Below are 18,075 nucleotides of genomic sequence, written 5' to 3'. Positions count from 1 at the left end.
CTGAAAATAAACACTAATAAAGGCTATGGGATGATGTGGTGGCCCTGAGCCCCAATGATTGTTAAAACTAGTTTCACAGGTGGCTAGTTAGCAGATGGAAAGCAAATGAGATTCCAATAAATGTAAATGGGGAGTTCTTCTCCATTACTTCGCTTGGAGAAAATGAAGAGATGAGAGAGTTGCTTACAACATGACTACAAATCACATTTGCTAATCATGTTTTTGAAGTCATTTAGTTGCAGAACATCTGCAGCATCGAACACGTATTCGTTTTAAGTGGTGAAATGAGATGTTGGGCAGGTCACTCTTGAAAGCACTTTGAATACTCATCAACCGTCTACTTTAATTATCCGTAATGGTTAGCTTTTAGAAAATGCAATTCACACATATTATTGCAAAATATTGTTGTTGGGTGCATTGCAATGGGAGAAGCACTGGTTAGCCTTGATGACACAGTTACCATTTGTCTCTCTCATGAGTAATTTGTATGAACCTCCACTTCAAGGTTTAAAAATGTAGGAAGAGCTACTTGAAATTTCAATAGCAGCGTGCTTGTCGGTGTTATTTATGGATCATCTTCACACTATTTGTCCTGTGATTCAACAAGCATTGTGATACAATCCACGTAAGTCTGTAATGATTTGGATAGTCAAACTGTATCTTAACCAAAGCCAAACCGAAGAATAGGATTGTGAGAGAGACCAGCTGGTTAGTTTGTTAGGTGCCAGCTAGATGATTTTTACAGTGTCAAAAAATAACCCCAATGCACCCACGTGCCACCATCTGTCAGGTGCCCATATACGCGATAAATCTCTCTTGCTTTAATTTGATCTGCTCTGAATTGAATTTGTTTGAATTTCACAGAATGTACCCTGATGAAAAACATCTTAGAATGGCTTAAGATGGTTTGCTGGTGTTAAATGATCTCCAAGTCTGATCAGGCTGCTCATATTAAAGGGGATTGGGCATTTTACAGCAGATCAGGCTTGGAGACCAGCTTAAGACCAGCAAATCATCTCCCCTCTACTAATGCAGTCACTTTTTAAACACTTTGTGAATTTGTGCTTCAGGTTTTCTTGATCTGTTGTTTGATTTTATTGGGCTAGGTGATCATCTCAGACCAGCTAAGACCAACTTAAACCACCTAAATTCAGCAAACTTTCAAGGTTCACACCTTCATACTAGTCAGTTGGCAGATTTTTTTTTATTTTTATTTTTTGGATAGTCACTGTACTGATCTTAAATCATTCTAGACTGGCCTGATGATCTCCCAGCCTGGTTTTGGACACATGGGTAAGTCAGGCTGGGAGATCTTAAACCATCTAAATTTAGAAAATCAGCTTATGCTGGTTTAAGCAGGTTTTTTTTTTTTTTCCAGCAATGCAGGTTAGGAGACAATTTTAAGACCAGCAAACCATCAAACTGTTTTTCATCAGTGTGACCATGTTCAGTCTCAAATGTGTTGTGGGTTTCTCTTCAAGGAAAATGTAATTCTGGAAGATGTAGTAAACCCAGATCAAAGAGAAAAATACAGTGAGGTGTGCTGTAAGCCTGTGGTTGTGATTGAATATAGGAAAATAACCCCCCCCCCACTTCCACAGCTGTTCCGGATCGAAAACAAATGAGAGGTCAATTTAGCAGGAAATCACTCTCGGTGCGATGCAGTGTCCACCTAAAGACTCTCGAGGCTTTGTGTAATCAGCGTGCTTCAGTCCTTGAGCTCGCGCCTCGTGTAATTGCGTTTGGTGCCACTTGCGCATCCTTCTCTCTCCCCCTGCGCGCGTGAGGAGGCTGCCGTTCGCCTCGCGGTGAGAGGTGCCGTTTTTCATCTCTGCGCGCGACGGACACGCTCTTGTCATTGCTGTTGCGTGTACCCATCCTCGTTTCTTCTCCTTCCGTTTCATAATAAATTTTCATTAATCGCGGTTGTGCTCATTAATTCCAATGAAAAGCATTTAAAAATAAATCTAAAAACCTTAAATGATCAGGCCACCTTGGGCCAAACTATTAATTTTTTTATAACGCACAGCTGGCCAGTGTCGTGGGGTCTTCAGTCATACCGTCTTTCATCTCATTCTCTTCAAAGTATCTATCTATCTATCTATCTATCTAAACACCGACAAATACATATAAGGCTATTTCATGTGGGTTAAGCAGCATTTCACACCTCTAATTAACAGAGTTAGCACTGTTTTTAACCCTGGGTTATGAAACCCTGCCCTAGAGACGAGACAACCAATCAAAACCGTCTCAGAATTTATCTAATTAAATATTCATGTAGCATATACTGTTCAGCTTTCACGCTTAGTCTTCATATCCGTGGGGAACTGTTAACAATGTTGTGTAGCAACACCAAACATGTTAATTGCAGTGATATAGACTATTTTTGCCTCTTGTTTTATAATATTTAAAGGAAAATTTTGAGTTCAACAGAACTTAAACGTAGTTGACATTTGTATTCACCCTCATTTTGAGGCAGATTTTTGGAGGATTTAAATGAAGAAAAGAGCTTATAATTTTGTAAAAACATTAATTATTCTGTTAAAACTTGTTTATTCAGCTGTTAAACCATTTAGATCATCCTTTTACAGTAGGATATCATGTTGTCATATAGTGTTGTTGTAAAATTCACACAGAAAAGTTTAGTAAGCAATTTTTCCTCATAATAAAATCATGTAAACACATCGTTCACGTTATGTCGCTATACCATCAAAACTGTATTTTAATGTATATGGATTGGCCTCATTCATTTTCACTGTAAGTGCCTCACTTTTCTGACTGAGTTTCTGACTGCTCGCTAAGACTTTTATTTTTTATTTTATTTTATTATTATTTTTTTTTTAAAAGAAAATGTGAGCCAAGTGAATTTGTGTGGCAGTCAACATTATGCCACAGGCACGGTCAATTGAGCTTAACTTGTTCTGAACCTGGAATATTTCTTTAGGTCTTCGGAGACAGAGAGCATTTTCGAGCGCGGATCTACAACATGTTCACAGATGGACAAACAGCTATTAAAACTGTTTGCATGCTCATGAATGCTGTGTTTGTTCAATCAGTGTTATCAACCTTATAAATATGCAAATAACAACTTTAATCCAGGGTTTATAAATGTGAAATCTTGAAAACTGACTACGCTAGATTAATTAGTAACCCAGGGTGAAGTATGAACAGTTTGAAACAAGGTAACCAAGGATTATGTTTATCAAAGGAAAAAAATAAATGTGTGTGTGTGTGTATATATATATATATATATATATATATATGGACTGTATACATTGAATATTGACTATAGATTCCTATAGAATTCCAAAACCACTGTTAAGAAATATGTATTTTATAATGTAACACCATGCACCCAGCAGGCAGAAGCAGACACCTTTGTGATTCTTGGTCAAGCCTAATGCCTGTGAAATTGTGTTCGATGATAGAGGTTTCCGATGATAATGATAAAGAAGCTGGAAAAAGATCCACCATTAGTCATCACCTGTCTTCTGAGTGGCTATTTCGACACAAGCTGTTCACCTCTGTTCATGACTTGACTCTAGAAATGCAGCATGTCTGTTTGTTTTATTCTCAGTGTCTCTATTTCAAGTGGTGGTGCGGTGGCCCTGGGAGGGAGCCGGTGAGGCGGGCGATGCCGTTGTCAGAGAAGCGGCCTTTAAGACTGATGTTTGCGGCTGTGGTCACTTTGCTTTTGTGTGTTTTTGTTTCTTTGCTCTCTGTGTCCTTTTGAGCATGCCCCACGGACACGACCGGCAAAAAAGCCCTTTATTGGTTTTCACAGCGGGTCACAGGGTATGCGGCGCTGCGCATCAAGCTAAATCGCATAGGCTGGTTGGTGGGACAGGAATGGTGTGGTGTTTTGCTCGCAGCTATAGAAAGTAGCCCACTGAGCGAAACACCACTACCATAAACTTGCTATTCTACCCGTGTAGGTTGAGTCAGTGTATGTAATGGAAGTTATTCACATGTGTTTAGCATGCATGAAGGACTCAAATAAAAATTTTTTTCTGTATAATCAACCTTAACCTAGTTATTTGTAAGTAATTTTTTTTTTCATGTTAATCTTTCTCTCTCAGGCCCGAAACACCCTATGATACTATCATGGCAGAACATAGTTTAAAGAGAGTCTTGTTGTATAAAGAGAGTCTTGTTGAGAGTCTTGCGACCGTATACAACTTCTATGATTTCTTTTCTTCTTTTGCCTATTTGCCCCTTTAAAAAAGTTATTTACCACTACCATAAACTTGCTATTCTACCCGTGTAGGTTGAGTCAGTGTATGTAATGGAAGTTATTCACATGTGTTTAGCATGCATGAAGGACTCAAATAAAAATTTTTTTCTGTATAATCAACCTTAACCTAGTTATTTGTAAGTAATTTTTTTTTTCATGTTAATCTTTCTCTCTCAGGCCCGAAACACCCTATGATACTATCATGGCAGAACATAGTTTAAAGAGAGTCTTGTTGTATAAAGAGAGTCTTGTTGAGAGTCTTGCGACCGTATACAACTTCTATGATTTCTTTTCTTCTTTTGCCTATTTGCCCCTTATAAGAAGTCAGTTTCTGTAGCCTCTTTCTTGAACATTGACCACAAGCTAAATAAAAACAACAACAAAACTTTACAGTTGTCGTGTTTAAGTGTGGCATTGTGTACACAAAGAAACTTTGTTTTGACTCCGATGTAAGTCGGTTCTCTCAATATATATGCAATTTCATTTCAACTGTAAATCAAATTACCTACTAAAACTTGTTGTTTTGTTGCTTTCAAAAGCTGTTACTTTTTCACAAAGGCAATAGAAGTAATTGGTGACACCTTCTTTCAAATAAATGAAATTTTCTCTGGTGTCCTTTGAGTAATATAACATTTTTTCTGATATTCAGTGAGAAGATACAATAAAAAAGAAAATCAGGACGGAGGCAAAGGCACCGTTTACACCTGGTATTAAAATTTGGTCGATCGGATCACACGTAAACAAGGGAGGCACGTTCCTGTTTACACCTGCTTACACCTGTTTTAATCCAACTCTTTTGTCCACTTTTGACCAATTTCCTGATTTTTTTGAGGGGCGGGTGTGTGAATGGGATGTTTCTGATCTTTCGATCAGAGCACTGTAATGCATAAAATAGTCTACCTGAATTTTACCACATGTGGTTTAACAGACATCATACTTTTTATTAAAAGTTTCATAACAATATGCTGACATATGCCGGACCTCTTCATTCATTCGGTTAACTTAAACCTTGGACATTTCTTGCAAACAACTTTAATCTTGCATTCTGATCCGCTTCAATCCAATCAACAACTGGTTGATTTGTTTTTAAATAATCTATTTCACTCAGATGAAACATGAAATTATCTGTCGCTATCTATAAAACCTGAGATATTTGTCTGAAAAATTTATTTTTTAAATGGAACAATTTATCGAACCTTTATACAAAATATGTATATAAAATCTGCATATGTATTTTTTTGGACTGTAGTATCTGATACATCATGCTTTTATGGCCCATATAGTATGATGTAAGAGAATATGGAGCTCATACTCAAGGAAAAAGGCCCAAAATGATAAAAAATATGCAATTTGGTGAAATTGCTCATATTTACATCACCAAATAGTAAAATGAAAAACTGATAGCTTGTGATGTAAATCAATGAAATCTTTAAATCATTATAGCAGACTACTTTCTTAAAATGCATATAAATATAAGTTGTCACACTGTATCTCCCAATAATTTGTCTTAGTAAGATGATATTTAAATGCTTAGTATTATTATCAAAGATCTTTAATATTTATTGCCATGTGATGTGCTGAGTGAAAGATTTAAAAAAAAAAATGATGTAAAAAAAAAATGTATGATGTCCAGTAAGCATTCAACTTGAAATATTTCTAAAGTATAAAATTTATTTTATGTTTACTTTTTAAAAATCAGTAAAGATTTCACAGCAAAAAAACAACACATGTACCATGACTTGAAAGTGGGCATTTTTTAAATTATACTAAAAGGGCTTTTACGTGCTAAGAGACAGAAGAGATACAGATAGAAGAAATTGTGTAAACAGGTTTTTCAGCAATGTTTTGATCATGTTGATAAATTAGAGGCCTTAGATGTTTGCATATCAAATATGATAGGGTGAAATACTGAGGTTTAGCTGCATGTACGTACGTACGGTACAGCAACACCATTCGTTTGGCCAATCATTCACATCTGTGTACTTGCACAGAGTGCATTTCTTCCGCCAGTTCGGATAGTTTAACATCTTTGTGGCTTCTGTGTCAGGGATGTTAGATATGCAGAAGCAGCCTCCTGCTCACCTAAGGCCCGAGTCTCTGAGGCGTGAAGTCCTCTCCTTTCCTGTAGTTTCCTACTGAATCTCCTCCGAGCGCCCTGTCTCATCGGCCATCTCCCCTGCGCTCCTGTTCAGGCTAATCAATGCCTCAACCCTCCTCACGGCAGTGGAGGACTAGCCTTAATTAAGGCCCTCCAGCTCGTTACTCAAGCCATTCCCCTCCGCTGCAGGCCTCTCCACCGTCGCCACACTAGTAATTCTCCTGGCCCGTGTCATGAGGGTAATGAGAAGGGATGCGTTCGGCCTGCCACCACTGATGGATGATCTAGTGGGCAGGACGTCAAGGAGGTGATTGACAGCCGCTGGACAGGATTGGGTATAATTGACGGATCTAGTAGTGGATCGTGTGAAAGTTGTAGTAATGGACGGGATGGGATGGGTGAAGGATTTGGGAAGAATGACAAGGTCAGCGGATCACGGGTGAGAAGATTAGATTCCTATCGTTCTTATTCCACGTCGGCTGGTGTGGAAATGAATAGATCATGTTATGGAAATCAACTGACTTTGTATGGGACACAATGGGCTCAGGTACGGGAATGTGTTATGCAAATTTCAGGCGTATTTTTGGCTCGTCCTTTACCTTGAAAGCCTATGTCGCTGTCCTTTGCACATCCTGTTTACCTGGCTGCTCTTGTTTTCCGTTTGCTTTTCTCTTCCTTTCTTTGTGCGTAACCGAGTACTAGCTCGAATATCCAGCTGTGTTAAAATCTCGCCAGTTGCTATCTAGCCTATAATGTCGGCTTGTCAGCGCTGAAGCAGAATCCCTGAATAGCTACATATGCCGTCCTTATCTTCTGCCTTGCTTCTCCTCTACCTCAGTGTTTGTCTCTATTTGACTCCTTTTGGTTATTCTCCCTAGTATCTCTCTCTTTTATCGCGCTCTCGCTTCTCTACCCACCCTTTCTCGTTTTATGATCTCTCGTTCTCAGAGAGGACAGATCTCCTCTCATTATGGTGATGGTGATGATTCAGTTCACTGGTGTTCTTTCCCTAGTGCCTCTCCAAGGCCTTTTTCAGCAGTCTGCTCATGAACTGTTTGTCTGTTCAAGGGCACATTGTGACGCCTCGGTTCGCAAATTTGCTTATATACACACCTACATGCGCACTTAGCTAAAGATACACTTTGACTCTGTGACCTGTGGTGTCTAGTGCCTTACTAAGCAATGACATCTGACCTTGATGTGAGGTTTTGGATCATACATTTCGCACTTTACTGTGAACTTTGGCCTTAGTTTTCCCTTTTGTGTGAAATTGAGTTGCACTGAGTTGAGTATTGTTGCCATGGAAATATAGTTTTAGGGCCGTCTCTCCACATTCCAGTCACCTTGAAAGTGATTTAAAATTCTTAATGGAGCCACTTTTGACCTACATTTATGTAATTTAACTTGGATATTTTTCACTGTATATATGATTTCAGTATGGTGTCATTCATTCCCACTGTAGCTGGAATGTGATTGACTGATCTATTCATCTTGTTCTTCACTGAGGGAAGCAGAGTTTTCACTTTGACTCTATATTTCAGAAGTGCTTTTGCCTTCTCTATACTCTCTGCCTTATTATTGATGCTATGTTTAAAATAGCTCGGCTGTAACTATAAAGAGTGATATAGGTTTTTACAGAGGTCAGAGGGATACATTTTACACACTCTGCTTTTAAATATGTGTGTTAAACTTTATAGAATGCAAATGGTCGTAACCAGAACAGTGCTGTTTCTTTCTCAGCTGACCCCATATTATCATTCATATATATGCTAGCACATATCTGTAGGACAGAAAGCAGTGCTGAGGGATGTTTACACAGTTTTTTTTTGGGGCTAATGAAATGGCACTATCAACCGATACTATAATTTATTTTTAGTATTTTTATATAAACACTATTTGTTATATAATATTAATATATTAAAACAAATTCATATTAAAATATATGCTTTTATTTTTTAAATGGTCTCAATAATAACTCAAATAATAAGTAAATATTTATTTATTTATTATTATTATTAATTATTATTATGTAGATGTTATACATAAAACACACTACCGTTCAAAATTTTGGGGTTAGCAAGACTTTTGAAAATGTTTTTGAAGGAAGTCTCGTGTTTACCAAGGTTGGCTGGAATTATGTATGTATGTATGTATTTATGTATTTATATTTTCTATTTTAATATATTTTTTAAAGAAACGTTTCTTAGTATTATCAATGTTAAAAACAGTTGCGCTGCATAATATCTTCATGGAAACCATGACACATTTTTTCAGGCTACTTTGATGAATAGAACGTTCAAAAGGACAGCTTTTATTTGACATATACATCTTTTATAACAATGCAAAAGTATTTATTATCACTTTTGGTCATTTTGATGAAGCTATACTTCTAAATTAAAAAAATCTTACTGACCCCAAACTTTTGAATGGTAATGCATACATTACCATTTTTATTTATTTTTATTTTTTAGAAATTACTAGAAATTATTGTATAATACATATTTCTTGTAGAGACTGTTTGTTTGGTTATTATTATTAATTGTCATCCTCTTTTCAGACCATTAGTCAATAAGTCCTTGGAAAACATTGCAGGTGTCATGTTGATTGGAGGCACAGAGGTGCAGCTGAGTTCTCCTTAAAAACCGCCTTACTCTCAGATAATCTTTTCAAGTCATTTAACATGGCAATATCTGAGTGGGTGAGTTGTTTACTTTAATTAGTCTGTCCATTTTCACCATCTCAGAAAAATACAAAAGCTTGAGGCATTTCCCTTTTAAAATGTACTAATACGTACCCTTATTAATATGTATACTTTAAATAATAATACGTACCTTTAAAGGGGTCATTTCATATGACGTTGCTAAAAAGAACATTATTTTGTGTATTTTGTGTAATGCACATTATTTTCCATATTATGTACATTATTGCTTCTCCTCTATGCTCTGCCTTTCTGAAACGCGTCGATTTTTACAAAGCTCATCGGTCTGAAAAAGCGAGTTGTGCTCTGATTGGCCAGCTATCCAGTGCGTTGTGATTGGCCGAATGCCTCAAGCGTGTGACGGAAATGTTACGCCCCTTACCATACTGTGATGCCGTCTCCCAGCAAGTTGAGACAAAACCAATAAGGTGTACCTTTTCAAAGGGTATTGCCCCAGTGACAGATTTTTTTTTCTAAAAGTGGACCTATTCAAGCCTATTTGTAGACTGTCAACATGAATGTGGCCTTTATTGCACTGACAGGCTAATAAGCCAATCAGTGATGAAGAGAACATAATAGGCACACATTATCACAATGACAGGGTAAAAGGCCAATCAAAGTACGACTGAGACACTGCCTCCTTTCACTTGACTTTTCACCTGTCTCTTGCTGTTAAGGAGATGTTGTTTCCCCTGTGAAACTTGAGTTGGTGTTGCACAGTTTCTGTATGCACTATTTCATCTCATGTTTTGTAATATTCATATTTTTGCAGTGTCCATTATTTTCTCATCCAGTTTTGTTGCTGTCCCTTTGGAGAAAATGCCTCTGGCAACGAGTGCCCCTAAAAAGTATTTGGACACTTAAGCCACACTTAAAATGTATGTCATTTCAGCAAATAGCAAAACATCAAACTAAAGTAATGTTTTCTAAATTCAGTGTTCGTGCCCACACAGAATCTGTGCCCCCTGCAAATTTAGTCCATCCATCATTCACATACAGCACAGTACATTGTACATTGCCTGTCCCTTTCAAGCTTCTTTATGAAAATATATGAACTAATTTGAAAATGTTTTCAGCTACTGACAACTGATTTAGCACTTTTTACTATGTTTAAAACCACTCCAAAATGAGTACACAATATGTGAAAAAAGTTCACAAATTTCACGTGGCCCACAATTGTTACTTCCTGTCAAGTGCATTAATAGTGAACATGTTCTGCTATCATTTGACACTCAGAAAGTGTCACTCAGTACTTTTTGTCTTAATTTATATATAAATTAACATCATCCCTCTTATTTAGTTATAATTATTAACATATTTGCATATTCTGCAAGGGGTATGTAATCTTATGAGCACAACTGTATATATAAAAGAACTTCCTAACAAACTTCTTTTTGTGTGCTTGTGCTGTATTTATTCAAAATTAGTTTCATATTTTGTTAATGCAGTGACATTGATTCATTTTTAATTGTGACTTAATGTCAAAATACTTTCTGGGATCACTTACAACACTAATCAGCCTCAACATTAAAACCACATGACTAACATTGTGTTGTTCCTCATCGTGGCATAGTAGACATAGAAGTAGATCCTGCAATTTGCAAGGTGAGGCCTCCATGGCTGTACCATAGCTGCTTAATCGGATTGAATTTGGGAAAATTTGGAGGCCAAGGCAACAAATTGAACTCTTTGTCATGATCCTCAAACCACTCCTGGACAATTTTTACAGTGTGGCATAGTGCATTATTCGGTTAAAAGAGGCCAGCAGGGAACAACATTGTCTTGAAGGAGTGTATGTACAGGCAGGTGGTACATGTCAAAGTAACATCCACATAAATGCCAGGACCCAAGATTTCCCAGCAGATCACTGCCCAGAGCATAACACTGTCTCCACCAGCCTGCCTTCTTCTGCCTTCTTTACAAGCAGAAGATCACTCACTGCTCTGGACTGAACAACTTCTATAGCTTTAATAAGAAGACATTTCTTACTTAAATACTGCTTTTAAATGCTCTAGTATGAAGATGAACATGGCAGATTGTGTGCGGCTTACTCAGGGCGGAGTTTCTGCTAATACGGCAGTGTCTGACAACAGTCGTGGGTGGGGCTTCACACTTTACGGATTCTGTGATCAGTAATGCGGAGTTCACACTGCACGATTTTCAAAGTCGTTGGATCACCTTTGTTTTCACACTGCACAACTCTCTGGGCTAGCATTCAGTTGCTGCTGTGTTTACACTGCATGATGGATCGGTGACAAGGCGTTACACACTGCATGACTTTACAATAGGAAGAATTGCCGACAACTCTGTCTGGTCCGCAAACTATGTTTCACAACCAAAGGCACGCGATAAGTGATAAGGAAATAACGCAAGATCACGCTGATATTGTGGTCTATAACTCCTCCCCGAACTTCCTGCTACTCTGTATCTTGCTCTCTCATTGGCTGTAGGTCATCGCCAATGTATTTTTCAGTAGTGATGCAAAGTCCGATTCATTTCCGCGAACCGGTTCTTTTCGGACAGATCGGCTCATTGAACCGGTTCAAAAAGCCGATTCATCGGTTCCTGACATCATCAAGCAATAACGTCTACACATTTATTTTCTAATAACTCAGTGCCATGTTGTATCAATGAAAAATTCAAATAAGTAATTTGTGTCAACATATATTGAAACATTAAAAAAATAAAGTTATTTGTGTGAAAGGATATTGCTGATTATCGCTATATAATTCATTTATAATAATAATCACTTTAATCTACCTTGTGCCAACAGTTGTACACGGAAGCAGCTCCGGGAGGATGACGAGCGGGTGAGACTCGTGAAAACCAACGTTTGTTTACAGGAGCAAAGGAAGCAAAGTTTCCTTACTTTAGCAAAGGAAAACCAGTCTCCTCTTGGCTTATATCGAAATCCTCCGACATTCTTCTTTATAAATCCTCGTTTGTACTTCTAATTAGTGACTGTTGTTTTGTTTCGATCTCTTCCCTGCGCTTCTGCGTTCGTCACTTCTGAGCGGCGCATGCGCAATGCTGCTACGACTGACTGACCAATATTGACTAGCCTACAACTTGGACAAGATTCCTAAAAGTTTCAAACCTACAGCACACATTACAGACATTGATACACAAATGCGAATATGTTCTACATGTCTACAGTATAAAGAATGAATAAACCAGTCTTATAAACTCCTTGATTTCGCTTAAGCAACTTTAAATATAATATGCATGCACAATAAACTATTGTAAAATTTATTTACATCACTCGTCAGAAAGGTTTTTGCATGTTTTAATAAAATGTAAATTAATAACAGTCATAATAAGCATATTTCCAGTATGCACCTCAGGCTTGCACAGTATCGTCAACTCACTCATCAGAATCTTCGGTAATCCTCGGCAAACTTCGCCACGGCTCATTCGGTTCTTGTTGAGTTGGACGTGCTACTTCGGCTGTGTGTCCTGTGTCATCAACCCGGAACTAAAGTTCGATTCAGTTCGATTTGTGAACCGGATCGACCGGTTAATTGCTGAGAACCGGCTCAAAAGAACGATTCGTTCAAGAACCGAACATCACTATTTTTCAGGCAGAATTAATTTCACACAGCAGGATTTTGAATTGCCGATAAGTCCAGATATTTAGGATGCCAAATATTTCACGGGCGTTGGCTACTTGCCCTCTGATTTCGGGCATTTGTCGGCGATTTCGCAAAACCTGTCAGCGAGTGAAAATCAGGGCTAAAATCGTGCAGTGTGAACTCGGCATAAGCTCTGAGACACTGCTTTTGATTTATGGGGATTAAAAAAAAGGAGCCAGACGATTTTTAGCATTATATATGGTGGTTGTGTACACACACTGCCAAAACACATTTATGTTTAAACAACATGTAAAAGTGAATTTTGCATAATAGGTGCCCTTTAAGGCAGAATCCCCCAATCAAGTAGCTGATCCAGCCTTACCTTGAGAGGATTTATTTTAGCCAACGGTGAATTATCTGATCCAGTAAATCAAGGACAGGTTTATTACTTGTAGCTTCTTGTATATGTGTGTCTCTGTAGCTTTGGAGAAGATCTGGACTGTCGCACCCAGTGGGCATTTGAGAGGAATCATACACGGTGTCTTCCTTCAGCTCTCAGATTTATTTACCTTATTAGTAGATATTAAGTGTCTGCTAGTGCATCTGTGCCATAATTAATTGTGTTGTACAATCACAGTGTGTGTAGTACTTATCGGTGTGTGTATGTGAAGACTAGAGTGCCCCTTTCTGAGAGACAAGGTTTAATAAAGACAGAATGACTCCTAATCTGCTGTTTACCACTGCTTCTCACCCTTGCCGCTTCTGTCTTCATTCCCATTTGCAGCTTTAATTAGTTTTACTAAGTCCCGGTGTCTGCTTAAGACGCACACAATCGTTCTCTGCCTTACGACCCACCACACATCCACTTACGGCTCGATGTCTGCTTCGTTTCTAATCTCAGCGGTTTGTTTGTTTGCATCACCTGACTTCGGTAATTCTTTGCTGTGATCGTGCCCGTGTAGACTTGGCTTTCATCTCATTAATTGGCAAATCTGTGCTGCGCTGGGAGCTCGAAGGAAGACCATAAGGCCTGGGCTGGATACCAAGCCTCGAGCTGAATGCCTCCGGATGCCTAACTGATGCGTCAGCGTGGGAAATGAGATGAAGGGGCAGACGTCCCCTGCTTCATCAGGCTCCTCATCCTCCTCCTCCCCCAATATGCTCGAGACAGCTGGAGCGACGCTCATAAGCAGAGGCAGATACTGGAGACAGTTGCAAGGCAGTACGCAGGTGTCTCAGACTCCATGCTGAATGCTCTGGAAATTGTACCTCGAGGGGATAGATGTTATCACTGTCCATCTAGTTTCATTATCACCACTGGTGTAAATGGGCTAAATTGACCTGGAAGTGGGTAATTGTTCTGACATATGACTTATGACGCAGATGTGACACGCACAGAACCTTTTTTCTCTTTACTACCCTTTAGGTGACCTTCCACCAGTCCAGAAAATATAAATAACCTTCACTATCACAACCTTTCAAAAGTTTGGGGTCAGTACACTTTTTTTTTCGGAAGAAATATATAGCCTACTTTTTACCAGAACAAGAAAGTGTCCAAGACTTATTGTCTTCATTTTGAACAACATATCTATTGTATTGATATTTTACTGTTAATTGTGGTTTAAGTGTCTTTTAAGTAATTTTTGGGCTCACTGTATGGCTATATGTTCTCTGGCAATCAGTCCTATGCCCTTCACAAATTCCATCATTACCTTTTAGCCATTTTAAAGGGGCACATCATGAGGAACTTTTTTGACCTTTAATATAAAAGGGCTTTGTGTACTATGACTTTTGGGACTCAAAATGTCCTTTATTGAATTTGATGCAACTTTGATGCAACTGCTTTATTGAATACTGAAACTACCCTACAAAAACAGCTTGTTCTGAACTTGTAAAGATTTCTAAGTTCAGACAGATGAATACATCAGCACTAAATGATTACAAAGATATGGACTAGCCATAGGGTGCTTCCTGACCTCCACAGTGTTCACTTATCTATTGCAGATTCATTGCAGTTTTACAGAATTTTGGCTGACGGTGATATGTGTTTGAACAGGTAACTTCTTCCAAGCATGTTGAAAAAAGAAGATTAACCACCCCATCCCACTTCTCCCACTATCTGCCTGCACATGAGTCTTCTCGCCTTCCAGAACCTGCACATGGATGGAGCGTCAGGTCAGTAAAATCATAAGACAAACACAATTAAATAGCTAATAGAAAACTTAAGTGTAATCTCACAGGATTTGAATCCTGGTCTTTGCAAGAATTATATTCAGCAAGATCCATGATCATCTAGCCATACTTCAATCATTCGTTTTAGTGGAATTTTTCAACTTGTAACAATGTAAAGCAGTCTTTGTAAGTAGAGGGTGGAAAATGTCAGTGAAAAACTAAATTAGGGTTCTTTTTAGCCCCAAAAAACTTTATACTTATGTGATAAGTGGACCTAAGCGAAATAATTAAGGGACTTGTTCACCTAAAAATAATTAACCTCATGTCATTCCAAACCTGTATGGCGTTCTTTCTTCCATCAAACACAGAATTGTTGATTTAGGTAGACCTACTTTCCCCATGCAATTAGCCCTCATAGGCACTGAGACTTCCAAGCTTTAAAAGGGAAACAAAAGCACTATAAAAGTATCATAAATAGGGTTCATATGACTCACAGACAGGGGCGCCTTAAGATATCCAGAGGCCCCTGGGCTACAGCATTACGGTAGGCCCCCCCTCCCTAGATTTTTAATTATTTTATTTTATTTATTTATTTTTGCTTCCTGACAATTATATATGTTCGATTTTTCTTTCTTATTGATATGCTAGTTAACATTTATAACACTGTTCTGTGTAAAATGTGAATGTAAGTGAATATGCACATTCACTCTTTGCCAGAAGGTGGCGCTTGTAGAACAGCAGAATTATAGCCTTTATGTCACGATAAGGGGTTTTGTCTTGGTTCACTCTGGACTCCATTTCCCATAAACCCCTGCCTAGGAACTCATTATTGCACCACACCTGTTTCCTATCAGGAACACTATAAAGGTTGCACACATCCACACACACATCGCTGATTATTGCTTAGCCTGTTAGCTTCTTACCCTGTCTAGTTTCTGTCTTGCCTTGTTTTGCCTACGTATTTTGACCTTGGATTGCTTATTGGATTACTCTTTTTGCCTGCTCTTGGATTATACCTGTTTGCCCCTGTTTTGACCCATGCCTGTTTATGACCACGTTTTTGTCTATTAAAAGCCTGCAGATGGATCCAAATGTCTAACGTCTCGTTCTGCATGTAACAGAATAATCAGCCAAAACCGGATCCAGCAGCTTTATTGAGCACCAGACCAGGTATGGAGCCAGCCAAAGGTTCATTCAACCCCGTAAGTGTGCTCTGCTCCATTTTTCAAAATGGCCGACCCATTGAATGCTATGTGGAGGATTTCATTTTGTATAGCCACCTTATGCCTGGCGATGAGGATTCGGTAAAGGACTGTTTCTGGAGCGGTCTTGATGCCAATATTAGCTTAAACTTACCGGATGAAAACCTTAGTTGGACTCTGGCACAGTTTATTGACTTTGTCTTGCAGTTTTGTGGATCTCCCTTTACGGTTGAGGAGGTCACTACTTCGAGGTTTCCAGTTCCTTTCTGTTCTGTGTTCCCTGTACCTGAGCCTCGTCACAAAATGCCTGCCAGCCCCGAGACCTTTTGTAAGATGGTTGCTAGCACGGAGACTACCCACGTCACAACTACCATCCCTGAGTCTAGTCAAGTCACAGCTGATCATTCAGAGTCTCGTCACGTTGCAGTTGATCGTCCAGAGTTTTCTCAAGCAGGATCGGCCATGCCCATTGCCAAAAAGTCAGTCCTTCGGTATCCCAGTCTGGTATCCAGTGTGAGCAATCTACCACTGGTGTCTGCACGCTCTGCTACAGGGGCGCCTTAAGATATCCAGAGGCCCCTGGGCTACAGCATTACGGTAGGCCCCCCCTCCCTAGATTTTTAATTATTTTATTTTATTTATTTACCTGACAATTCTGACAATTATATATGTTCGATTTTTCTTTCTTATTGATATGCTAGTTAACATTTATAACTGTAAAATGTGTAAAATGTGAATGTAAGTGAATATGCACATTCCCTCTTTGCCAGAAGGTGGCGCTTGTAGAACAGCAGAATTATAGCCTTTATGTCACGATAAGGGGTTTTGTCTTGGTTCACTCTGGACTCCATTTCCCATAAACCCCTGCCTAGGAACTCATTATTGCACCACACCTGTTTCCTATCAGGGACACTATAAAGGTTGCACACATCCACACACACATCGCTGATTATTGCTTAGCCTGTTACCCTGTCTAGTTTTTGTCTTGCCTTGCCTTGTTTTGGATGGATCCAGATGTCTAACGTCTCGTTCTGCATTTAACAGAATAATCAGCCAAAACCGGATCCAGCAGCTTTATTGAGCACCAGACCAGGTATGGAGCCAGCCAAAGGTTCATTCAACCCCGTAAGTGTGCTCTGCTCCATTTTTCAAAATGGCAGACCCATTGAACTTTATGTGGAGGAATTCCTTCTGTATAGCCACCTTATGCCTGGGGATGAGGATTTGGTAAAAGACGGTGTCTGTTTCTTGATGCTAATATTAGCTTAAATTTACCAGAGGCAAACCCCAGCTGGACCCTGGCACAGTTTATTGACTTTGTTTTGCAGTTTTGTGGATCTCCCTTTACAGTTGGGGAGGTTGAGGAGGTCACTACTCCGAGGTTTCCAGCCCCTTTCCGTTCTGTGGTCCCTGTACCCGAGCCTCGTCACAAAATGCCTGACAGCCCAGAGACTTTTTGTAAGATGGTTGCTAGCCCAGAGACTAGCCCCGCCACAACTGCCATCCCTGTGTCTAGTCAAGTCACAGCCGTTCTTCCTGAGTCCAGTCACGTTGCGGTTGATCGTTCAGAGTCTCGTCACGTCTCAGTCGATCATTCAGAGCCTTCTCATGCCGGGTCAACCATGCCCATTGCCACAAGGCCAGTCCCAAGGTATCCGAGACTGGCATCCAGTGTGTCAGATCCACCGCTGGTATCGGCTAGAGCAGCGGGCATTCCAAGGGCCTCAGCACGGATTATTCCAGAGACTGTCCCCCTACACTCAGTGCTCTCTGTTATGGGGATCACTATCCTTTGCGTTTCAGTGTCACCATGGCTCTTTGGCTCTCCGTCTTCTCCTTGGGCCCCACATCCACTGGCTCCGTTTCTGTCAGTCGGACCCCTGAGACCTCCTGTTTCACTCTCCTCATGGTTCCTCCCTCCATCAACTCCACCGTGGACTGAGAGTTGTTCTCGTAATTCTGTTAGGAGCATCTGGAAACCGCTCTTAGTTGGGGGGCTCTGTCACGATAAGGGGTTTTGTCTTGGTTCTCTCTGGACTCCATTTCCCATAAACCCCTGCCTAGGAACTCATTATTGCACCACACCTGTTTCCTATCAG

Source organism: Sinocyclocheilus rhinocerous, unplaced genomic scaffold, assembly GCF_001515625.1.
Source record: "Sinocyclocheilus rhinocerous isolate Xijiao unplaced genomic scaffold, SAMN03320098_v1.1 scaffold254, whole genome shotgun sequence".
In the NCBI taxonomy this organism is placed as follows: domain Eukaryota; kingdom Metazoa; phylum Chordata; class Actinopteri; order Cypriniformes; family Cyprinidae; genus Sinocyclocheilus; species Sinocyclocheilus rhinocerous.
The sequence above is the reverse complement of the archived record's forward strand: the minus strand, read 5'-3'. Positions refer to the sequence as shown.